Source organism: Triturus cristatus, chromosome 5_2 (genome assembly GCF_964204655.1).
Source record: "Triturus cristatus chromosome 5_2, aTriCri1.1, whole genome shotgun sequence".
Classification (NCBI taxonomy): Eukaryota; Metazoa; Chordata; class Amphibia; order Caudata; family Salamandridae; genus Triturus; species Triturus cristatus.
Genome location: NC_140588.1, coordinates 942,722,101 through 942,748,213, shown reverse-complemented (window position 1 = coordinate 942,748,213; position 26,113 = coordinate 942,722,101). Strand labels below are relative to the sequence as shown.

Genomic DNA, 26,113 nt, shown 5'->3' with positions numbered 1-26,113 from the left:
AAGTACATACGTTATTGACAATCAATTACTTTTATACAATAGGCATTACAGTGAGGCAAATACAAGAGGCGTAACAATTGATAGTGGGAATAATATATTCATGCGTAGCAAAAATAGGCGTAACTGGGAGTGATTAAAGAACGTCATCAGATGTGATGTCATAAGAGGGTGGTTCTATGAAAGAATTTCGCAATGTCAGAAGAAATACTTGGCAGAAATGCGCGCGCAGCAGCATGACGTGTGATTGACGTGCAACTAGGGGGTGAAGGGGACTTGACATTTAGCTCTACATGTGGCGACAGAAGTCTGGAGGGTCAAGTCAACCTAATCCCAAATCATATCTAACATCCTATGTTTAAAGAACTATGTTATCCAAAAGAGAGGTCTCTTAGAGTAGAATCTTATTCTATACTGACTATACTGACTGTTAGTGCGTGTACAAGCGTCTAAGTGTCTACACTAGATGCGTGGGTAGAAATCTTCCATAATAATAGGACTATGAATTACTTGCATAAAGACAGAGAAGCCGGGCCTTTGCTCGGTAGCTGGAAGGATGTTTACCTAAACTACTAGACAGGAATGCATCGGGCAGGGAACGGAGCAGATAATTTCGAAGGTGAAATACAGTTCTTGGCAGGCAGCAGGCTGATGTCAGGCTTCGTGGGCCGCGCAGAGAATGAGACAAAGTTCATGGTCACAGATGCAGGCTCAGACTGGAGCTTTCAGGGACAGAAGGCAAGAAGAGTTCGATGACAGAATCAGGGCCTACTTGCCTGGACTGTAAAATGGCATAAGTGAACCATATAAAGCCGGTGGCCTTTCATACTTAGGAATGGAATATCCGGCCTATTCATGACGGATCTGAGAGAGGACAGGTTGACGGTGGACGCACATGTGTTTGCGTCTTCATAACTGGAACTGGAGGAAACATACATGTACTTGTGATTCATACATGGAACCGTTGGGGTCCAAGATAGGGGACATAACTGATCAGAAAAATCCATATTTCCACATTCCCTCCTTGTCCCCTACTTGCCCGTTAAGAGATATCAATCTTCATCAATCCATTGATCTGTTCATATAGCATCATTTGTTCTTCTTTCTTCTTCCGTGATGAATGAAATCCTGGTGGTGGAATACACGATGTGGCACACAGACCACAGATCGCTGGTCCACATTGTAGACATAGACAGCAACTGAATAGTATGAGAAGGCCAATACCTAGGAAAGATAGGACCTTCCATCCAAAGGTAGATAATACACTCCAAAACCAACCGGACCAAGTCCAGGTGCCTGGGTTCTGGTGTATCTGGCTTACAATCTTATGAAGGCGAGTTATGGCTTTATATACAGATGGCGAATTTTCTGGTATGAAAATGCAACAGCTTGATCCGATGACCCTACAAGCTCCGCCCCTATCGGCCAGGATGACGTCAAGGACAAGACGATTTTGAAGCACAACAATCCGCATAGCAGACTGCTCTTCTGTTAAATTGCCTAAGGCGGAAATAGTTTCGTTCACTACTGCTTCAAGGGTTCTAGTTAATCTACGTATCAGCTTACTATTAGTAACGGTACCTATATAGGGAAAGAGACCTTTATTGAAATCTGTGTATTTTTCCCATGCTGTTTCAGTGTAATCGACTATCGGGAGATCTCTCCTTACTCTATTATATACTAAATGAGTATTTCTGTGATAATCAGGAGGAGCTAGGAAAACAGGTGGCAGAAGGAATCCAATGTAGCAAGTACCATCCCAATCTAGAGGCAAACGTACATATGCCGTCTGACCACATATGAAATAAGAATGGCGGGAAGCTCTAAATGTAGACTTGCCTTGATCACTAAATTCTACTACAGTGGTGCATCTACTATGGCCCATATGTATGGAACCATTCTTTCTTACACATAATTCACCTTTTACTGGAAATATTGACATAGCGGGCAAAATTGGAGTAGCTTCGGATTCGACATTTAGGATCATAAGATTAAGCGTAAAATTACCTAATCCATACACTTCATTTTCTAGATCAGTTCCTGTTCTCTGGGGAAGTCCCTCCTTGTTAGGGTAGCAGACTTTAAGTAAAACTAAGTTCAAATTTCCCCATACCCAGTTATCTTAGTAAACTGCAGAATTCGAATCTAGAGAATTAATTAAACTAAACCATGCTCCACAGGAGCCGTTGTGTGTAAACGGGTATGGAAAGAGAGGTAGAATTCCTTTATAATTCTGATATGGAGGGAGTCGGCCACATATCCAACAATTTGTAACATTGCTAACCTGATGGGAATGATGTAACATACTAATAAACGTGTTATTGCGCAGCGCAAATCTATAAGACAACTCAAGCGGAGGTAATTCACTAAAAGAATGTTCAGCAGTAACATTGTAAACATGTCTAGAAATAGGATAATATATGTGCAACAATATACTTGCAATAATTATTAAAAGACTTAAGAAAAACAAAATTAATAACGTCACTATGCAATGACTACGCAGTGATTTACAGTACGCCTGTCGTTTCAACAATTTTCGGGTATTATCTCTGTTCAGGTCCAAGGGATACATGTCAGAGACAATTCAACCGCTTCACCTCGGAGAGGACTTAAACAATCAAATTGCTTGACTGATTGGACCTGAGCTTTAGTTTATAATGTTCGGAATTACTCTTTTCGGCAAAAGGAAGTTTTGAGTCAATGGGTGAAGACACGCGAGGTGTGGTATTCACATCCGTTGGTAGTCCATGAAATTTCTTGATATGACTTGAATGAATCCAACCTTTTCTGCCCTCGATCTTCACGGCTGTCCTTGTGGTGAGCAAGACCAGCTGCGGCGACTTCCACCTAGGATCCAGCTGAGTCTTTCGATCAAAGTTCCTCACTAGGACCAGGTCGCCTGGGATTACGTCATGGGGTTTCACCTCAGTGTTGTCAGGAAAAGCTGCAGCTACCTGTGAACGACAAGATTGTAGTGCAGACATCAAGGAAGCCAAGTAATCTGTCAGCATATTACAGTCAATATCAGTTATTTTGCGTGGTATAGGCGTCCCCCACATATTTGGTGGTCTACCGAAGATCACCTCGTACGGGGATAGCCCTGTTCGAGAGTGTGCTACCATTCTTGTGTAAAAGAGTGCAACTGGTAATGCTACTACCCAGTCGACACCTTTCTCTCTACATATTTTGGACAATCTGATTTTCAGAGTCTGATTATGTCTTTCTACGAGACCTGCTGCCTTGGGATGTCGGACACAGTGGAATTTCCACTGATAGCCTAACAAAAGTGAAACGTGTTTCATTAATTCGGATGAGAACGGCTGGCCGTTATCTGAGTAGACGACACGTGGTAAACCGTATCGTGGGAAGAATTCTCGAACCAACTGTTTGGCAGTAGTCGGGGCAGTGTAATCTGAAACCGGGTATGCCTCCGTCCAACGGGAAAGAGCACAAACAACTACGAGAACATATTTGAATCCTCGACATCGTTCCATCTGGATATAATCCATCTGGAGGACTTCGAAAGGGTGATCAGGAGGCTGAAATCCACCCTGTTCTACGGGAACGCTTTTTCCTGGGTTGAACTGACAACAGATCATACAGGTACGAACTTTTTGTTTGGCTGCTGCTCGTAAATGTTTATTAAACCAAATGTGTTGAATGCTATCTAGCATAGCTTTTTCTCCTAGATGTGCGGGACTATGTACAGTGTTAATTATAACCTGGACCATTGAATCAGGAAGGAACCACACAGACTTTTCCTTCATCATCCATCCTTGATCCGTTTGGATCCCTCCTAATTCAGTCCATTTCTTTATTTCGTCTGGTGTAGCATGTGTCTGTATATCAATTACGTCAAGAGTAGGATCTTTAATCGTCATACAATGTGTTGGCGTCAGGACTATTGTCTTTGTCATGTCCGATGTTTGAGTTTGAGCAGTCTGTTTAGCTGTTCTGTCAGCTAGATCATTGCCTTGAGAAATGATATCAGTAACTTTCGTATGAGCTTTACATTTCATGATTGATATGGCAGTTGGTAGATGTATTGCATCTAATAAGGCATGAATGAGGGGTCCGTGCTGAATGTGGGCACCGTGGGAAGTTAAATAACCTCTCTCTCGCCACAGCACGCCGAAGTCATGTACAACTCCGAATGCATAACGTGAATCAGTGTATATGTTGACTTTTTTATTTGTGGCTTGAATACAGGCTTGTGTCAGAGCGATGAGCTCTGCGGCTTGAGCTGACAAGGTATTTATGCAATTTGTTTCAATGATTTCAGTATCTGTTGTGACTGCATAAGCGGCCACTAACTCCCCTGTACTTGTTCTCATACATGAACCATCTACATACAACGTCAGGTCTGGGTCTGACAATGGGACATCGGTTAAGTCTTGTCTGGGTTTCGTCGTGATTGTAATAACTTCAATACAGTCATGGGCTAGTGGGTCTGTTCCGATTACAGGTAAAAGTGTGGCAGGATTCAATGTGTTACAACGTCTGATTTCTATGTGTGGCTGAAACAATGTTAATTCGTACCCTGTAAGTCGCGCTATAGTCAAGTGTTGTGTTTGCGTTCTATTTACAAGAACCTCTACTGCATGTGGTACTTGAACTGTCAATAGATGTCCTAACACTATGGCATCGCTTTGTCTGATAGCCAAAGCTGTTGCTGCCACTGATTTTAGGCATGCGGGCAAAGCCTGAGCTACGGGATCTAATGTACTAGAAAAATAAGCACATGGTTTGTGTGCTCCCGCTTGTTCCTGTGTGAGTACTGACAAGGCAGTACCTTCGCGTTCTGTAACAAAAAGTATAAACTGTTTACTGTAACATGGCGTTGCTAAGACAGGTGCTTGACATAAAGCTTTCTTTAGGCTTTCAAAAGCTTGTGTATGTTCCTGAGTCCAAGGGAGAACAGTCGATGTGGCTGCCTCCTGTGTTGTCAATTGAATGAGTGGTTTTGCTAGAAATGCATACTGAGGGATCCACTGCCTACAATATGAAGTAAGGCCTATGAAAGCCCGTACCTCCTTTTGTGTCTTGGGTATTGGCATGTTAGCTATTAACTGGATGCGGTCGGGTGTAAGCTGCCTTCCCTCCTTGGACAGCGAGTGTCCAAGATAAACAACTCGCTGGACACAGAATTGCAGCTTAGAAGGGGACACCTTGTGCCCCTTTTCGGCTAGAAATTGTAAAACTGTCAGTGATGCTTTCTCACATTCGGGTTCGCTTCTCGCGGTGATCAGCAGATCATCGACATATTGAAGCAAGGCAGTGTTAACTGGCATGTGGATACTGTCGAGTTCTCGTTTCAGTGCTTGGCTATAGATGCTGGGGCTTTCTGTAAATCCTTGAGGTGCGCGTGAGAATTTAAAGCTACGTCCATTTAAACTAAATCCGAACAAATATTGGCTTTCCGGATCTATTGGGACGCTGAAAAAAGCATTCTTGAGATCAATTACAGTAAAGAATGTTGCTTCGGAATCAATAGCTGTCAGTAATGACGAGATATCTGGGACCACAGGGAATTGTGGCACAATGCATTTGTTTAATTCGCGCAGATCAATAACCAATCGATATACTGGCGGAGCCTTCGGATCTGTTCGTTTAAGAATCGGAATTATCGGTGAATTACATACATTGGAGTCTGTTTCCACAACCACTCCTTGGGCAATGAGTTCGCCAATGATTTGCAGTAAAGCCACTACAGCATCTGGTGGTAACTTGTATTGTCTCATTCGTGGTAGCACCACTCCTGCCTTTAGTGTAACTCGGTATGGTGTAATATTCATGCAACCAACATCAGTAGGGCCTTGTGCCCATAGATGTGTAGGTAAAGTCTGCAATCGGGGATCCATGTCTCTAGACACATAGTGACCTTTAAAATCACGTAAAAACAATCTTACTCCTTCTGGAGAACAACATATTATAGCTCCTAGAGCTTTCAGTGTTTTTATACCTAACAAGTTTTCTGGACATGATTTAGTAAGCAATAAATCTGTAGTTCGGGTCAAAGGTCCTATCGTAAGTGGAAGAGGCTGTGACACTTCATTAACAATAGGTTTTCCTGAAAAACCAAGGGAAATATTCTGTGAGCCTGAGAGGGGTGCCCCTGGAACTTCACTACGTTTTATGGTTGTTCGACTTGCCCCTGTATCGAGTAAAAATTTTCTGTCTTGGCCTAATAATTTACTATGTACATAAGGTCCTTCTTGGTCTACAGGGACCTCGATAAGGGGTAAGTCAACTTCCCTCTCTAGGCTGGTTCATGCGTATCGCTGATAATCAGGATAGTCATACTGTGCGGTCTGGTACAGCTGTCGTGTCGTGGTTTGTGTGGCAGCAACAGGCAGCGCGGGTGCAGCTGGCACAAACTGTATAGACTGTGGTGGAGCTGGCATGGACTGTGCATGCTGCGGGGCTCCTTGTTCATTCTGATCCTGTCTAGGTGGCCGTGGTCTTTCTTTTGTATTACCTATGGCGATATTATGTTTCAAAACTGGACAATCGTGTACGTAATGACCTGGCTTTTTACAATAATTGCATGTCCCCTTTACAGGTCCTGTTGAATCACCGGAATGTGTCATACCCTTTTTATGTCCTTCAGCTGGAACTGTCTGGGAGACTAGCATTTTCATTTTCGTGTCTTTCATGCGTCTTTGTTCATGTTCTTGTTCCTCTCTAATTCTATTGTGATGATACTGTAACATTTGTAACATTTGTGATGGAGTGTTACCTTGCCAGGTACTCTCGAATTTTAATACTCTATTCTTCACTTGAGGCAAGGAATTTTCTACTAATTTTGTCACAAACAGATGTGGGTATGATTCGCTACTTGCTTTTATGCCACTATTTATACCAAAACATTTTTCAAATCGGGCATAGAAATCACTAGTGTCTTCATCTTGCTTCTGTTTACAGGCTGAAATTGTACCCCAATCTTCCTTTTTCGTAGTTAATAAGCGTGGCAGTACCTGTACTAGTAAACCTGGTAGTGCTTTAGTTTTATCCCCAAGCCCTGCTCCTGCAGTTCGGGCCTTTTCTTCTGCTTCTAATGCTGACCATTCTATCTTTTGGTCGCCTACCTCCCACTCTTTTTCCCTGAGTTTTTCATAAATGCTAGGGGTGGGCGGAATTTGCGGAATTAACCTTCGCAAATTATCGCGAGAATGTTTAAAATTATCGCAAACAAGCAGAAATATCGCGAAGATGCGGAAGTTTTTTTCCGGCATGTTCGCGCGATTTTCTGCATGGTTGCGGGTCGCCAACTTACCCATGTGGCTGCTTGCGGGCGCGGCCATCTTGTTTTGAGTTGTTCTCGCGGTGCATGATCGCGAGAAGAAAGACGTGATCGCGCGACGCATGACGTCACTGCGGGCGCGAACTGTCGCGAGACAGCGCAAATGGCTAAAAACAATACAACATCTCATGGAGAACGCGACCGGATCAAGAAAACTTGTCGGCGAACGCAGGGATTCAGGTAAGGCGATCGCGCGCGCGCGAGAATGTATCATTTTACAGCGCGAGCAAGAAACAAATTATCGCCAAGCTGCGGAAACCGGAATTTTTGACATTTTCGCGCTCTCCGCGGAACGCAAAAATGTCAAATTATCGCAATTTCCGCGAACAAAACGAAATTTTTGCCCAGGCCTAATAAATGCCAGCAGGCATTAATACCTTTAATATTGTCATAATGTCGGGATAGGTATACTCTCCCATGAGTAACATGTCTTTAATTTCTCGGTGGAAACCTGCTGGGTCTTTGTCATGACTGGGTACCACTTTCTTCATTTCTAACAATTCTATTTTCGATATGGGCGTATATACAAATACGCGTTTAAACTCATTGTCCTCGCCTTTTATTGGGTGTACTTCTCGTAAGGGATTCTGTCTGTCCATGTAATACGTGGTTCTTTCCTTGATGGGCAATGAGACATGTTCTGGACATACAAAAAGAATGTACTGCTTTCTTGATTCTAGTATTTCTTTAATTAACTTAGTACCTGAACCTCTCCATCTATTCGTGAGTAATTCAGTCAGTATTTCAGGTAAGGGACCAGGATCTGAATGCTGACTCTGATATAGTATAAGGAGTTGTTGAATCATATAAATCCCAGCTAAACGCTGTTCATCTGGGGTGAGATTAAAAAATGTGTGTGCTACTGTATCATCACCATATTTTCCGGGACTGTCAACCCATTGAACGGCTGACCTGGCTAATTCTTGTTCATCCATAGAATCGAGAAAATGGTAACCCCTTCGTTCTCGGAGTAATTTGTCAGCGGTTTGGAACGAATGTTCGGGGGACCTTATATTTATTATAAGGGTTTGGAAATTCCTGTTATTGTCTGGACATATCGGACGTATCGGGTCGATAAGACATCTAGTACTATTACAAGATCTTCCTCTACCTACATAGGCTATGGTGTCTGACTGTCCTGTGGGCAGTCCTGATCCTTCCTCCTCGCTTTGTTCGAACTGGTCTACCGCCAATCTCTCTTCGTGTAGGCGTTCTATTTCTTTACGGATCTTTCGGCACATGGCTATTATACAATTTTGCTTATCATGTTTCCCTTCTGATATATTCTGGCTCCATCTGGTAAGAATTTGCATTGCTTCCGGGTCTACCCCCGGTCGGTCATGATTTCTGATCACACAATTTATGAGGAAACGTAACAGTTCCCCCTGTATCTCCACTTTCTGGTATTCCATAGCTCTGTTAATACATTCAGAATCTCGTCCTGTTTGGACAAAATGATATATATTATCTAGATGTGCAGTCATTCCTGGTAACTTCCCTAAATACACTGCGGCTCGTCTGATACGTAATGATGCCATGATCATTTCGTCCTCTTTGCCGGGCACAGGGTCATATCTACAATCTATAAGAAGTTCCTTAAGCGTACGGGCATTTATGAGTTTGGGGGTACGTGAATGTGCTGACTCTTGAAAGGTAAGTTTATTTATTCTGGGTGGCGTAGAAAAAATATTGGTAGCACCTCCCGTAGCCCCATCTGGGGTATCGGGCGTGAAAGGATTCGTTGAACGTGATACAGCAACTATAGGTGTGGACACAGCTATAGAAGTAGTTGTAGGAACAGATGTAGGAACAGATGTGCTTGCCGGAACTTGCGTCAGGATTTGTTGCTGTAGAGATACAGATACTGGATCTTGGCGTTGAACCTCCCTGGCAGGCGGTCTATGTGGGGCGGGATTAGCATACTCGGGAGCTGCGTCATCTAAATATGAGGAAAGAAAAACATCTTCTGCGGTTCTAGGATGCCCCTTAGGATGTACCTTTATTGGAAATAATGGGGGTGGCAAGTCTTTCGGTATCTCCGGAGTAGCCTTAGGTAATCCTTCGGCCAGAAGGGGATACATCCCATTCATAAGGGCGTTTCTTTGTCTGTCTATTTGTTCTGATTTCACTCGTGTACCTTCTTCAATTAATAGATTTTCTCGGACTTTATTTGAATTCTCTCTATTTTTCTCTTCCTGTCGGAGTGCTTTTTCTGTACGTCTATGAGATTCTTTACGCCATAACTCAATGGCGTCTTTCTGTGACTGTCTGACTTTCCTTTTCCATAACTCTTCCTCTACTTTCATGATGCACTCTGCATCCCAGGTCCCAGCTACGGGCCACCTCTGACTTTCTGGTAATTCCTTGGTGTAGTCTACCCATAAATCAAGAAATAATATAGCGTCTAAGCCATGTTTATGATACATGAAGTACCCTGGAGTGTCCCTAGGAGGAATAGGAATGGCTTCTTCGAGTACCCCTTTTCTTGTTGTGATCTGTCTTAATTTCGAAAAGAGCGGCATATTTAGAACTGATCCGATACTTGATTTTGAACAAACTTAATACAGTAAACACAATAATAAACAGTCATTCATACCACAATATGCAGAACGTGCTTAAAACATTTAACATTTAACATTTAACTGAGCAACAATAATGATGACGATCTATGGAAAACTTAATCACTTAAACATAATACTCGACTTTAACTGAATTATTCTGAATTTATATACTTGATATACTAGATATACTGCCAAACAGTACAGATACACTGCTGAAACAGTGCAGACCGGATTTGTGTACCCAAACCCGTCTTGACCGGCACAACCTATGTGCACGTCAGAACGCCTCCCCAGTAATGGTACTCACCGGGTAGCTCGGAAACGGAAGGCCTCGGAAACTGAACTGAACTTGAACCGGACTGGACTCGACTCGAACACTTCGGAAACTGGACTCGACTCGGGACTTCGGAAACTGGTGGGCCTCTTTATACCTCGGATCTTGCTCTCTCAGCTAGGCTCTGGTCGGGATACTTCGCACTTCTCACCGCCTTGTCTGGGTGTTGATCGCAGCCTCAGTCGCCCCCGCTTGACCGGAGGGAGATACAGGAAATCCTGCTGGTACGCGTTATTGTCCGTCCAGCTGTGGCAGGAGACCGGGCCTGCAACGCACCGCCGGCGCGTGAGATGAGAAAGTGTCCCTGGTCGGGCGCCATTCATGTGGTAAATAATTTAATTACCGGGACTTAATTTGATACAGAAACATAATAAAATAGCTCAGTAAATAAGAGGCAGAATCCGTGGTATTAGAGGTTCGGAATGGGCTTTATTCCAATGGTCGATTATAATCGGTTGCTCCAAGTTCCATCACCACGAAGGTTCAGGAAGTGAAGTACATACGTTATTGACAATCAATTACTTTTATACAATAGGCATTACAGTGAGGCAAATACAAGAGGCGTAACAATTGATAGTGGGAATAATATATTCATGCGTAGCAAAAATAGGCGTAACTGGGAGTGATTAAAGAACGTCATCAGATGTGATGTCATAAGAGGGTGGTTCTATGAAAGAATTTCGCAATGTCAGCAGAAATACTTGGCAGAAATGCGCGCGCAGCAGCATGACGTGTGATTGACGTGCAACTAGGGGGTGAAGGGGACTTGACATTTAGCTCTACATGTGGCGACAGAAGTCTGGAGGGTCAAGTCAACCTAATCCCAAATCATATCTAACATCCTATGTTTAAAGAACTATGTTATCCAAAAGAGAGGTCTCTTAGAGTAGAATCTTATTCTATACTGACTATACTGACTGTTAGTGCGTGTACAAGCGTCTAAGTGTCTACACTAGATGCGTGGGTAGAAATCTTCCATAATAATAGGACTATGAATTACTTGCATAAAGACAGAGAAGCCGGGCCTTTGCTCGGTAGCTGGAAGGATGTTTACCTAAACTACTAGACAGGAATGCATCGGGCAGGGAACGGAGCAGATAATTTCGAAGGTGAAATACAGTTCTTGGCAGGCAGCAGGCTGATGTCAGGCTTCGTGGGCCGCGCAGAGAATGAGACAAAGTTCATGGTCACAGATGCAGGCTCAGACTGGAGCTTTCAGGGACAGAAGGCAAGAAGAGTTCGATGACAGAATCAGGGCCTACTTGCCTGGACTGTAAAATGGCATAAGTGAACCATATAAAGCCGGTGGCCTTTCATACTTAGGAATGGAATATCCGGCCTATTCATGGCGGATCTGAGAGAGGACAGGTTGACGGTGGACGCACATGTGTTTGCGTCTTCATAACTGGAACTGGAGGAATCATACATGTACTTGTGATTCATACATGGAACCGTTGGGGTCCAAGATAGGGGACATAACTGATCAGAAAAATCCATATTTCCACAAATCTGTAACTTAAAACAAGACCCATCGACATATAAAGTGCCGTCTGGATCTGGTAACGGAGTGTCTTTTAAATCAATCCGACCTTTTGTCTCTTCCTCAGTTCTGAAACAACAATCATGGGGCTCTGAATCACTCGACTTCTGAGTAGTCGGCAACAACGTTGCTGGATTCAGTATGTTGCATCGCTTGATCTGAATGTGACTTGCCAAAAGTGTCAGCTCGTAGCCTGATAGTCTAGCACTGGTGAGGTGCTGAGTTTTCGTTCGATTCATGAGTGTATCCACAGCATGTGGAACCATGACTATTAACATGTTGTTCATGACTAGTCCAGCAGACTGTCGAATAGACACTGCAGCTGCTGCTGTAGCTCTCAAACAACTCGGCAATGCTCTGGCTACCGGATCTAATGTGGATGAGAAATATGCACAAGGCCGCTGTTTGTCACCAAATTGCTGCGTTAAAACACTCAACGCACAACCTTCTCTTTCATGGACATATAGAGTAAACGGCTTACTGTAGTCAGGAGTACCCAACACAGGAGCTGAACACAGCGCATCACGTAAGTCGGAGAAGCTCTGCTGACATTCATCAGACCATGGCAAAGGGCTCGGAACACCTTTTCCAGTCAGGGCTACCAATGGTTTCGCCATGAGAGAAAAATTTGGGATCCATTGCCTACAGTATGACGTAATACCCAAAAACGCACGCACTTCTCTCTGTGTGCTTGGTATAGTCATCTGCGAAATTGTTTTGATTCTCTCTGGGGTCAACCTTCTTCCCTCCTTTGACAAAAGATGACCTAAGTAGGTCACTTCTTGGCAACAATATTGCAGTTTAGAAGGTGACACCTTGTGATGTAAGTCTGACAAATGACGTAATAGAGAAATTGTAGCTGCTTTGCAAGTTTCCTTGTCATCAGCAGCCAGTAAAAGATCGTCTACGTATTGGATCAGAGCAACACCAGGAGGAAGTACAAGAGCATCTAATTGACTCTTTAATGCTTGACTGTAAATTGAAGGGCTCTCACAATAACCTTGTGGAGCGCGCTTGAATCTGAAACTGCGACCTCCTAAGGAGAAACCAAAAATGTCTCTACTTTCCTCGGCTATGGGAATGCTGAAAAATGCATTTTTCAAGTCGATAACTGTAAACCATGAGGCTGAGGCAGGAATCAACGTCAATAATGCAGTGATATCTGGGACCACAGGAAACTGTGGAATCACTATTTTATTAACTTCTCTGAGGTCAATCACAAATCTGTAGATTGGAGGTTTGGATGGGTCAGTACGTTTCAAAATCGGCAAAACAGGACTATTGCAGACATTTCCTCTAGTTTCCTCAACCACATCTTTCTGTATTAAGTCTTTCACAATCAGTAAGAGTGCTCGTTCCCCTTCATTCGAAATCCGATACTGTGGGATTCGTGGGAATTTAACATTCGCTTTCAGACTTACCACATAAGGGGGAATTTCCAAGAGGCCTACATCGTTAGGACCAGTTGCCCAAAGAGTATCAGGGAGAGAACACAGCTCCGGTGGGAGCTTATCCATCGACATATACATTGGAGAGATGACTCTCTTGCCTAATGTGAGCTGTACTCCCGAAGGAGAACAGTACAGTGTCGCATGTAGGCGTTTCAACAGATCTAAACCAAGTAGATTCTCATTACAACCGGTTGTTAGAATAAGGGGTGCTTCTAGTTCGCATGGCCCAACAGATATTGATAAAGGACTAGAAACAGGATTGTGAACAGGGGCGCCTGAGAAACCTACTGAAGTGTTCGTTAAGCCAGACAAAGGTGCGCCAGGGAGTTTCGCATGCATAATTGAACTTTTTGCCGCACCAGTATCCAACAGAAACGGTTCGACCACGCCTGAGGTAACTACTGCGACATAAGGTCCACTCTGATCAACTGGAACTGATACTACTCCCTCTCTTTGCCTGTGGCTGTCCTAGTACTCGCTTCTCTGAATCCCCTCATTATGATCATAATAATCTTCAACATGATACTGTGGAGATCTACCTGTTTGCGCAGATTGTGCGTTTCGCTGATCGAAATAATTCGATTGGCGATCGGCCTGTGGTGTCATAGTACCAAGTCCTCTACCTCTAGGAGTTTGCGTAAATCCAACAGTACTTCTCTGAGCTGGGACACCACTAGTCTGTGCGTGCAGTACCGGACACTCATTCTTATAATGACCCTCCTTTTTACAATAGGCACACTGATTCCATGCTAACTGTTGTCGGGAAAAACCATAATTAGATCTTTGGGACGTCCCTTGCTGGAATTGTGGCTGTTGCTGAAACTGGGGTCGCTGCTGTGAATCTGACTGATTCGAGCGAGGCGGATACGCCTGTTGCAAAAGAACTTTAGTCTTTAAATCTTTTGTTTTCTTTTCTGACTTTTCCTTCTCTTCTTTCTCTCTATTCTCGTAATACTGAGCAGTTGCAAGTATCTGTGCTGTCGTCGACACTGCCCATGCACTTTCAGAATCCTTTAACTTGTTACTAAGCTCAGGTAGTAAATTAAACACGAACTTGTCGACAAACAACCTTTGGCCTCCCTCAGTACTCATATCTTGCCCACTGTGGTCTATGAAGGTCTCTTCAAATCTAGTGAAGAAGTCAGAGACGCTTTCATCCTTCTTTTGTTTGCATGCCGATAGTTTATCCCAATTGACACGTAATGCTGGCATCAGCGTTTTCATCAGATTAATTATTCTGCCAGGTAGGGCAGCAATCAGAGGTTCAGGTTTAGCACCGCCAACTTGTTGCGCATCTGCTGCTACAATAGCTGGCCAATCACCTCCTAAGGCGACTGGGTGGTTCTCTTGCCGAATTTTGGCCCATATAGGCTGTGGCACTACATTACCAAATAACATTTCAATGTCTGCCAAATTCATGATGCACGCTTGAACTGTCTGCGTTAACTCTTTGTAATAACCAGCAGGATTTTTACGTGGGTCTGGTAACGCTTGTTTTACTGCTAACACTTCGGCCCGTTTCCAAGGGATGTGTATCCACACTCTCTGGAAATGTGCCGGGGCAGCTACAATATTATTAGCCCCATCAGCTTGAACTGCATCACGCCATATCGGCGGAACTTCCCTCATCGGATATTGACCTCGTTTTTTCCTAGTAGTAATCGGTGAACCGTTAGGGTCTCTTCTCGCTCGAAGAGGGGAATCATCCCTATGAGCTAAAATCAGTTCTATCGCTCCCCTTACTTCTGAACCTATCACCATTCCGGTGGCGAACTTCTGTTGAATATTTATCAAATCAGAGGGGACGGAATCTAAGTCATCATCTTCCCATTCTTCACGCACAAGAGAACACATCACGTCAAAAACATAACGTTGAGTAGGTTCATTCCATTGCATAAAAGTATCTAACACTCTTCGTGCATCATACTTCGCAGCTTTCGACATCCACCTAAGAGCTGTCGAATCTAACATTTCTCGTTCCTGAGGACCAGGAAGCTGGCTACGTCTCTGTATAGAGTCAGAAACGGGGGTCCCAATTAAAGACCTGTAGAGAGGAGTTAAAATATTAGTTACAGAGTCGGTTATTTTCCGACGAACGGAAAGCGGAGTCAGAATGTTCACAGGGTTCGGGAATAGGGCAGCTGGAGCAGATGAAATAGTAAGGGTAGGAGTAGCAGGTAAAGCAGTTTGCGAAACGACAGGAAAAGGCGGAGCAGGCGACCCAGGAAGAGGGGGTGCCGAAGGAACATTAACCACGGGAAGGACAGGAGCTGGAATCAAAGGAAGTGGAGCAACTATTCCAGGCTGACCAGCAGCTGGCTGTACAACAGGTAGTAACTGTGGTACTGTAATACCCTGTGCATACGGTGGAGGTGAATTAAACAGGTAAGACAACAGAGGATCCTTCTCATGATCCTCCATCGGCTTAGTAGGACAAGATGGCAATACAGGGTAACATTTATCAATTGCCAAATTATATTTTCTATTCGCCATCTCCATTGCTTTCTCAGTCTCGTTGACATGCAGCTGCCTAGCAGACTCCATTAAAGTCAACCCTTTCTCTTTCTGTTCTTTCTTCATCTTCCTAATTTCTCTCTGTTTGGCTTCTTTACGCCATACGCGAAAAGAATCCAACATTGCCGGCCGGGCTTTTCTCTTAAACAACTTCTTTTCTAGATTGTCTAGAATTTCGGTTTCGAAGCTACCATGCGGTGGCCAACTAAGGACACCATCTTTTCTGGTATAACGGACCCATACTTCATTATACGTAATAGGACCAACACCATGTTTACAATAGAGCTCATATGTAGGAGTTCCAATCGGAGGAACCGAACACGAATCCTCTAACCGGGAATCCTCGTTGCAACGTAACCAGGACGGGAAACAATTACTACTGGTAGTCATGATAAACAAAGACAAATTCCAACCAAAATGCGCAAAGAACTTAGGCCTACCAAAATGAACTGATACCAAAACAAAGATTATCTAAACAAGAGCAACCAATGATAATCTACGAATTCAAAAACAAACGTATCCAAAGAGCAAAACCAGAGCAACAAAGAACAACCAAACTGAGCGTAACCCACTTAATACTTAACTGAAATGTGGAAGACGTCACCAAGGAGAACCCGTCTACGTCTCGCCGTACTAAGGTCTGCACCTCGGGTCCAAGACAGGGCGACAGTCAGGGCAGCGGTCCTCTGTAGCCGTCTGGGAACGGGAACCCTCGTGGAAGAGATCGTCGGGCCACTTTTACGACATGCAGGGATCGATGAAGCGGGGTACCTCCCTCCGGAATCTTCACACGAAACTTCTCGAACTTTTCAGGCTTTGGACCGGTACCGGATGACGTCGTCCCACGTTGGGCGCCAATTTGAGGTTCTGTTCTTCTAAGAGTCCAGAGGTGTCAGGGAAACAACACCCAAAGACCCCTGAGTTCCTCCTGTCTCGGTGCACAAATAAACAGAGACACGGGCTTCTCGATGGTGGCGTCAAAGACCAAAGTTTATTTACTGCAGGGACACAGAAGTCATAGGAACCACACAGAGGCAGAATCTACGAGACTGTTCAAATTGCGTTAAGTGGGTTACTCTTTAAATACACGCAAAATGTCTTTAGGCTACATTACACGAATATTTCTCATGCCCAACCCGGTATCCCAAACAATCAGTAAATAGACATCAAACAATAATTAGTCGTAGGATTTCGGTATTCGATCAGATCCCCTTGTCAGTTTTCCATTCTTTACCCGATCCTCCCCATCATAAAAATCGTAACCTCCCCATTGTAAAAGCCCAGAAGGAGAGGAGCAGAGCCAGGTGCAAAGGATTGAAAAGTAGGATAAGAGGTGTTTATGGATCATAAACGGGCATGGCTACCGTCTTCGGCCTTTCAGTCAGGACAACGGACACGAGAATCAGTATAGCAGGGCTGGCCTCAGGCAGGGGAGGCAGCTTGATTCTGCCTAGTCATGTAGTGTCAGCCTTTCTCGGGGCTCGGCTTACGTGTCCTTAACAAGGTGACTCTGCCGGGGTCATCGCCCGTTCATTGACTATGTGAGGGCAAGAAACAAAATGGATGCCGTAACTAAAATGGATGCCATGACTTTACAACAGAATGCCCTATTTCTCAGTGAATTCATGCTAGTTGCGTAGCGAAAACACTGTCATGCATGTAATGGATCATTTGCGGTTCATTGGTACCAAAATCGTGTCAGTACTACGATACCGAATTCACGGGTTCGGATCGCTACAGAACCTCAAACCCATGCAGCAGCTTACACAACAACAGACAGACTGATAGTTTCGTCACTAACCCATGCCTTCAGTACGACACATTTGATCACTCACTTATACAGTCAGTTACATACCTACTAAATCCTCCATACAGACACTTATATACCCACTCATTCCTCAATACAGCTTGGCATATATATAAAACAAATTTAATCTTTACAGAAACACACAGTCACTGGATTATGTCATCAGTGATGTCATCAGCGATGTCATTTGAGATGTCATCAGTGATGTCATCAGTGATGTCACTGACCATGTCATGAATGATGTAATAGTTAGCTGAACTAACTATAACACCAGAATTTCTATGATTTTGTACGAGTGAAATGTCCAACGAACTATAACGTTCCTGAAAGCTATGGTTTTTTCAGTCAATTTCTATATTTTTTTTAAATGCTAATTTCTAACTATAACGTGTCTAAAACCTCTGTTTTTTTTAGTGAATTTCAAAGGTTTTTTGAATGAAAATTTGTAAGTCTAATGTACCTCAATCCTCTGATTTTTTTTATTTTCTATATATGTATACATATATATATATATATGGCAATGGAGTAAGAGCATTAAACGTGTGAATTCCGTGAAGTCGTTGGTGTCAGTGTCCTTTCTTTTGGTGAAGATTGAAGTTGGTGGTTGATATATATACATATATATATATATACATGGGGAAAACATGTTTTGGTACCCCCCTTTTTTCTCGACCCCCGCTTGACGAATCACCACGAAACTTTCAGGGTAGGAGCGGAGCGGAGCTGGCCAAAAGGTAGGAAAATTTCACGAGGATTCATCAACCGGCGCCAGACTTATTGGGAATAGAATGTTGCGGATTTCCTATGGAAAATAGGTCCTAACTATAACTATCTACTGGCAACCACCAGTAGATAATATATATATATGTATATATATATATGTATGTATTTATATGTATATATATATATATTTACATATATATATATATATATATATACATTATCTACTGGCGGTCGCCAGTAGATAGTTATAGTTAGGACCGTGTTTCCATAGGAAATCCGCAACATTCTATTTGGAATAACTTTGGCGTCGGTCGACGAATCCTCGCGAAATTTTCAAAACTAATGGGGTGCTACGCTCCGCTCCTACCCTGAAAGTCTCGGGGGTATTCGTCAAGCGGGGGCTGAGAAAAAAGGGGGTTCCAAAACACGTTTTCCCCATGCATTTTCCCATAGGACCTTTAGTCCGAGCTACAGCCCGAACGGCTGAACAGAATTACTTGAAATTTGGCAGAGAGGTAGTCCTCATGTCAAGGATGTGCCTTTTGTAGGTCTGGTGTAAATCTGTTCAGTAGGTCCTGAGAAAATAGCATTTAAATCAATATATATATCTGTAAGCTCGCTCTGTGCGCTTACCGTAAGCTTACCGTACGCGTACGGTGCCGTGCGCGAGCTCAATTCTGATTGGTGGTTACATGACTGTAAACATTCGAATCGGTCGAAATCAGGAAGTGTCGGCCGCCATTTTCTGTCTCTCGCACTGAGAAACAAAGGCGGGGAACATGAAAAGGGGGCAACGAAGAGAGTTGCAGACCCCCTAGTGTTTGTCAGGGGGTCCAAGAAGGACCCAAAAGTATGAAAAATACATTTAATAATTTAAAAAAAAAATCGCTGAGTGCACGTACGGTAAGCTTACTGTACGCGCACGGGAAAAAAAAAAAAAATAAAGAAGTAACAATCACATTTATTAAATAAATTAAAGGACCCATAAGGGAGAAAAAAACAAATGTTACTGTGTAAAAAAAGGCGAGGCACGCACGGCATGGACTGCGCAACGTGGGCGCTCGGTGCGCGAAGCGCACCGAGCGCCCACAGTGCGCGCACGGTGCGTGCAGCACACCGTGCGCGCAGGGTGTGCGCACAGTGAAAAACCAGAAAATAAATAAATAAATAAATACATAACTTAGCATTTAAAAAACCGTACAAATTCACTGAAAAAACCATAGGTTTCACACACGTTATAGTTAGGAATTATCATTTACAAAACCTTGCAAATTCACTTAAAAAACCATGGGTTTCACACATGTTATAGTTAGCTGTACATTTCACTCGTAAAAAACCAATGAAATTCCACGTTATAGTTAGATCAGGTAACTATAACTTGCGCGACCGCAATCCACAATGTGTAATTTCAGATGTCATCATTGATGTCATGAGTGATGTCACTGACCATGTCATGAGTCATGAGTGATGTAATATGTGACGTCATCAGCAGTTTATTGTGGGCGCGCAAGTTATAGTTACCTGATCTAACGATAACGTGGAATTTCATTGGTTTTTTACGAGTGAAATGTACAGCTAACTATAACATGTGTGAAACCTATGGTTTTTTAAGTGAATATATATATATATATATATATATATATATATATATATATATATATATATATATATATATATATATATATATATATATATATATATATATACACCCAATGCTAATCTTCATGAAAATCAGCTCCGGGTAAAACAAAGGATTTATTGAGCACAAATTCAGCGCTGTCCTTTCAGTCCGTGAAACGCTTGGGCAGACGCATTTCTGGCCGGAAATGGCCGTCATCAGTGCCGGTATTCTCGAAATATCATCATGTTAATGTTATTTCCGTTACTCTCTTCTTCCTTGTAAGAACATGTACTAGAACTTTCAGATGCATCAACATGCAAGTACATGTTGTGAATGTAACCTTTAAGCATTTGATCTTTGATCAATTTTAATAATTTTGTATATTTTTTTATATTTTGTTTCAGGAGGAAAGGAAGGGGCCCCAACACCGGCACTCACCTTGCACGGGCATCCTACCCTTTTCCCCCTTTTTTCATCACTGTCATCACCATTAGTGCTGTGAGTATGGGCACTTGAGAACTTTGGACCACCACCTGTCTATCAACACGGCCAGCCCCACTTGAGGAACACATACTCTGTATCTCTTCCACTGCGGCAATTTGCCATGCTCTTGTGAGGCTTCAATTTGAGACAGGGGCACTTGCCCGTAAATCCCATACAGTCGTGATCATACCTGTGGTGACCATGTTTTGCTATGATTGCCCTGATTATTCCTCTGGGTTATCTATATTTATATTTTCATGTGGGTCCTGGCACACCACACACGGACGAACACTGTTGTGTATTTTGCTTATTATTTAAATGTGTGGAACTGATGGGATCATCAATCATTGACATTTGACAAATGTATTCATGTTGCAATGTGCTTTCTTTATATGTCTGACATTTGCCGCAAATTTTGTTACACCTCCTTTACGTTTATTATTCACTGCATTGAAGTGATGTTTTGAGACCGTTCTAAGATGTCTGCCGCAGTCACCAGTCATGACGCGCAGTGGTCCCTTGTTTATGTTCATAGCCCATGAGTACTTATTCAACCAGTAACACGAGCACTAATATTCACGTGATCAAGACTCTTGTAGTTGAAACGCGTTGTGAATAAACACCCCTTCACCGCAATTTTCCGTGGATTCTTTGGTATTGAGAGCGCACGTTATTTGATATTTGTGAAACATTGGATTTCCGGCGTGCTCCGCCGGTGTGTGCGCCAACTCCCTTGGGTCCAAGCAATCAGAAGGAGCAATCTGGAGTTTGAATATATATATATATATATATATATATATATACACGCACATATATAAATCAAAGAACGGAGTTCCATTCGTGCACTCGGATCTTTCGAAGAAATTACCAAAATCCAAGGGTTATTCAAAAAGGGGTTTATTCAACTCATAAACCCTGACGTGACGCATTTCACCCGCTGGGGGCTTGATCACACGACACGACTTTCATTTGTTTAGGCTTACATACTTTTCCAGTTTGAACAATGTAATAGACAGAGTACTGGTTGTTGCGTTACAAGCGCCATTTTGCATTGGTTCATTCATAAGCATAATCAGCACAATACAGTTTACCAGCAGTAAATACAGAAAAGCATATTAACAGTGTTCTTGTTTCATGTGTAAATAGTCGGCAAAGTTGGGGAATGCGTTAATTAGATGTTCGATATACTCCCCTACATAGTCGCCCATACAGGTGTGGTAATTCAAGAGAATAGATTGCATTTATGAATACGTCAATCCAGCGTATCGCGTGGATCATGTAATGTACTATGGGATATGTAGTACTAGTTCATATCCATTCTTAACATGTGGGTCATGTGGATAAATTCATCACTTTCTCATAAGCAACGGGATTGATCAGAAATAAACCTTTCCAGCATCTTGAGCAAATCGAGCAATGTGCTATGTAATATGTAAAACTGAGGACATCCTCATCCTTTTATTGCCTGGATCGTATCCAAAACTTACTAGGGGGGTCATGTGTGTTACTGACCCACTAACATACATAGCGGGATTGCGCTGCTATTCCCTGTCCACACAATGTGTGTTTGAATTCACACGACTAAGTATTGTGCTTAAATACAAAAACTGGCACTAGGCATGATACTATCAGTGTTACTTCACAATTATACTGCTCATATAGTGAGCTCCTCACGCCCCGTTGTCTACACGCGGGTGGATGTCCAGCAACTTTGCGCGCATGAACATTCATACAAGCTGGGGAGGACCGGATTAGATACAGCACCTCCAGCCAATCAGGTTTCAAGAGTACATAGTATCCAAACGAAAGGGAAGGAATAAACATTTATTATCAAGTTAAGTACTGAGGAAACCATCAAAAGGGGTACAGTAATTGGCAATTCATCGTCCTTGTGGCAGGGGGAACCCTGTACTGTAACAGGGGGATCTAGTAGCACCTAATTCAAGGGACTGCTCAGGGGAGCGCGAGATCTCAAGTAAGATGGAAGACGAGATCGAACGCAGAGCAGCAGCACAAGCACTTTTTGCAGAGCACCAGGGATAGGTCATAACCTATCCACTGTAACTACACAAATGGAATCTACGATTCTAGAAAAACTTAAGAAATATGAGAAATTGCACACACAAGAGATGGCTAAGTGGTGGGAAGCGACATCACTTCAGGATTATTTGGATAAAGAATTGGTACCTCGTGGACTGAGGATTTATATCAGATGGCACACGAGGTGGGGAGCCCAGTCGTGTGCACCGGCGGGGCAGCGAAGTGACAAGCACCACTACTCACAGAAAAGGTAACGAGGGCACTGAATAACACAGGATCTTCTCTTTGTATCTGGCAGGAACAACAAGGTTAACATGCCCTAGTTCCAAAATGTAGAATTCGTGCTACAACGGTCTTCAAGAGGACCTGCGATGGATTTCGCTTCTGCCTTCCGTACACTGGAGGCGGCACATGGGTCACACGGTACGGTCATACTACGGTGGGACGCACACTCGTTGACCTCTCATGGCACTGCTCCACACTTCGGGGACAACGCTTTCCATAAGCTGTGTTTTCTATTGACATGCAGCACTGTCCCCGTCCAACAGCAGAACCTCTTTAGATCCAAACAGACTCTTCCACTCTCTCACCGGAAGTGAAACCAGGCCACGCGGACACTTTCACAATACAACAGCCGGGAATGCACTTTTCTGTTAAAAAAAACACATTCTTTCCTCCTAATTTATCAAATAAATGACTCACTGAAGAACAGGGGCCAGCCTCGATCGGTAAACAGCCGTTACAACGACTTTTTACTCTGCAACACCATTACAACGCATGCATTACCATGCATGCGTTGTACATCGCGAAGTCATTACTACGCATTTTTTGAGAACGCATGGTCATTTACCACACATGCCTTTACAACAAATTTTGTTGTAATGGTATGTATGGTAAATGACCATGAGTTCTAAAAAAATTTAGACGATCCACATCATTATAAGGAAATAGAGGCTGTTCTGTTTCCTTACAATGATGTGCACTGCCCCTCAGAGACGACATGAAGCAGGGACCACGAGGAGAGAGGAACCACGAGGAGTGAGAGGTAACGGGGATTAGGAAAGGGGTTGTGGTTACTTCTCTAGGGTTTAGGGTAGTGCAGTGGTGTTTGGGTAGTGTAGGGAGTTGTGCTGAGGGTAGTGTTTCAAGGTTTAGGGTAGTGCAGTGGTGTTTGTGTAGTGTAGGGGGTCATGAGGGGGGTAGTGTTTTAAGGTTTAGAATAGTGCAGTGGTGTTTGTTAGTGTAGGGGGTCGTGCTGGCAGTAGTGTTTTAGGGTTTAGGGTAGTGCAGTGATGTTTGTGTAGTGTAGGGGATCATGCTGGGGGTAGTGTTTTAGGGTTTAGGGTAGTGTAGTTGTGTTTTGGTAGTGTAGGGGGTCGTGCTGGGTTATTGTTTTAGGGTTTAGGGTAGTGCAGTGGTGTTGGTGTAGTATAGGGGGTCGTGTTAGGGTAGTGCAGTGGTGTTTGGGTAGTGTAGGAGGTCGTGCTGGGGGTAGATTTAGGGTTTAGTGTAGTGCAGTGGTGTTTGGGTAGTGTAGGGGGTCACGCTGGGGGTAGATTTAGGGTTTAGGGTAGTGCAGTGGTGTTTGGGTAGTGTATGGAGTCGAGCTGAGGGGTGTTTTAGGGTTTAGGGTAGTGCAGTGGTGTTTGGGGAGTGTGAGGGATACTGCTGGGGGTAGTGTTTTAGGGTTTAGGGTACTGCAATGGTGTTTGGGTAGTGTGAGGGATACTGCTGGGGGTAGTGTTTTAGGGTTTAGGGTAGTGCAGTGGTGTTTGGGTAGTATAGGGGGTCGTGCTGGGGGTAAGGTTTTAGGGTTTAGCGTAGTGCAGTGGTGTTTGTGTAGTATAGGAGGTAGTGTTTTAGGTTTAGGGTAGTGCAGTGGTGTTTATGTATTGTGGAGGTCATGCTGGGAGTCGTGTTTTAGGGTTTAGGGTAGTGCAGCTGTGTTTGTGTAGTATAAGGGGTCATGTTTTAGGGTTTAGGGCAGTGCAGTGGTCTTTGGGTAGGCTAGGGGGTCGTGCGGAAGGTAGTGTTTTAGGGTTTAGGGTAGTGCAGTGGTCTTTGGGTAGGGTAGGGGGTCGTTCTGGGGTAGTGTATTATGGTTTAGGATAGTGCAGTGGTCTTTAGGTAGTGTAGGGGGTTGTGCTGGGGTAGTGGTTTAGGGTTTAGGGTAGTGCAGTGGTCTTTAATTAGTGTAGGGGGTCGTGCTGGGGGTAGATTTGGGGTTTAGGGTAGTGCAGTGGTGTTTGGGTAGTGTATGGAGTCGAGCTGGGGGGTGTTTTAGGGTTTAGGGTAGTGCAGTGGTGTTTGGGTAGTGTAGGGGGTCGTGCTGGGGTAGTGGTTTAGGATAGTGCAATGGTATTTGCGTAGTGTGGGGATACTGCTGGGGGTAGTGTTTTAGGGTTTAGGGTACTGCAATGCTGTCTGGGTAGTGTGAGGGATACTGCTGAGGGTAGTGTTTTAGGGTTTAGGGTAGTGCAGTGGTGTTTGGGTAGTGTAGGGGGTCGTGCTGGGGGTAAGGTTTTAGGGTTTAGCGTAGTTCAGTGGTGTTTGTGTAGTGTAGGAGGTAGTGTTTTAGGGTTTAGGGTAGTGCAGTGGTGTTTATGTATTGTGGAGGTCATGCTGGGGGTAGTGTTTTAGGGTTTAGGGTAGTGCAGCTGTGTTTGTGTAGTGTAGGGGGTCATGTTTTAGAGATTAGGGCAGTGCAGTGGTCTTTGGGTAGGGTAGGGGGTCGTGTGGAAGGTAGTGTTTTACGGTTTAGGGTAGTGCAGTGGTCTTTGGGTAGGGTAGGGGGTCGTGCTGGGGTAGTGTATTAGGGTTTAGGATAGTGCAGTGGTCTTTCGGTGGTGTAGGGGGTCGTGCTGGGTAGTGATTCAGGGTTTAGGGTAGTGCAGTGGTCTTTGGGTAGTGTAGGGGGTCATGCTGGGGGGGTGTTTTAGGGTTTAGGGTAGTGCAGTGGTGTTTGGGTAGTGTAGGTGGTCGTGCTGGGGGTAGAGGTTTAGGATAGTGCAATGGTATTTGCGTAGTGTGGGGGTACTGCTCTGGGTTGTGTTTTAAGGTTTAGGGTACTGCAATGGTGTTTAGGTAGTGTGAGGGATACTGCTGTGGGTAGTGTTTTAGGGTTTAGGATAGTGCAGTGGTGTTTGGGTAGTGTAGGGGGTCGTGCTGGGGGTAAGGTTTTAGGGTTTAGCATAGTGCAGTGGTGTTTGTGTAGTGTAGGAGGTAGTGTTTTAGGGTTTAGGGTAGTGCAGTGGTGTTTATGTATTGTGGAGGTCATGCTGGGGGTAGTGTTTTAGGGTTTAGGGTAGTGCAGCTGTGTTTGTGTAGTGTAGGGGGTCATGTTTTAGGGTTTAGGGCAGTGCAGTGGTCTTTGGGTAGGGTAGGGGGTCGTGCGGAAGGTAGTGTTTTAGGGTTTAGGGTAGTGCAGTGGTCTTTGGGTAGGGTAGGGGGTCATGAGGGGGTAGTGTATTAGGGTTTAGGGTAGTGCAGTGGTCTTTGGGTAGTGTAGGGGGTCATGCTGGGGGTGGTGTTTTAGGGTTTAGGGTAGTGCAGCGGTCTTCGGGTACTGTAGGGAGTCATGCTGGGGTAGTGTTTTAGGGTTTAGGGTAGTGCAGTGGTGTTTGTGTAGTGTAGGGGGTCTTGCTGGGGGTGGTGTTTTATGATTTAGGGCAGTGCAGAGGTGTTTGGACAGTATAGGGGGTCGTGCTTGGGGTGGTGTTTCAGGGTTTAGGGCAGTGCA

General features: G+C 43.9%; 1 long non-coding RNA gene across 2 annotated transcripts in view; it reads left to right on the top strand.

Annotated features, from left to right (window-relative positions):
- The window catches only part of LOC146829454 (uncharacterized), a 135,118-nt gene that overhangs the window by 38,890 nt on the left and 70,115 nt on the right, over nucleotides 1-26,113 (top strand). Inside the window, exon 3 of one of the 2 annotated variants that reach the window (XR_014961989.1) lies at nucleotides 20,256-21,101. The exons of the other annotated variant lie outside the window; for it this stretch is intronic. This is a non-coding gene — a long non-coding RNA (uncharacterized LOC146829454). Of the gene's footprint in view, nucleotides 1-20,255; nucleotides 21,102-26,113 lie in introns of those variants that run through there. 2 annotated transcript variants of the gene reach the window in all.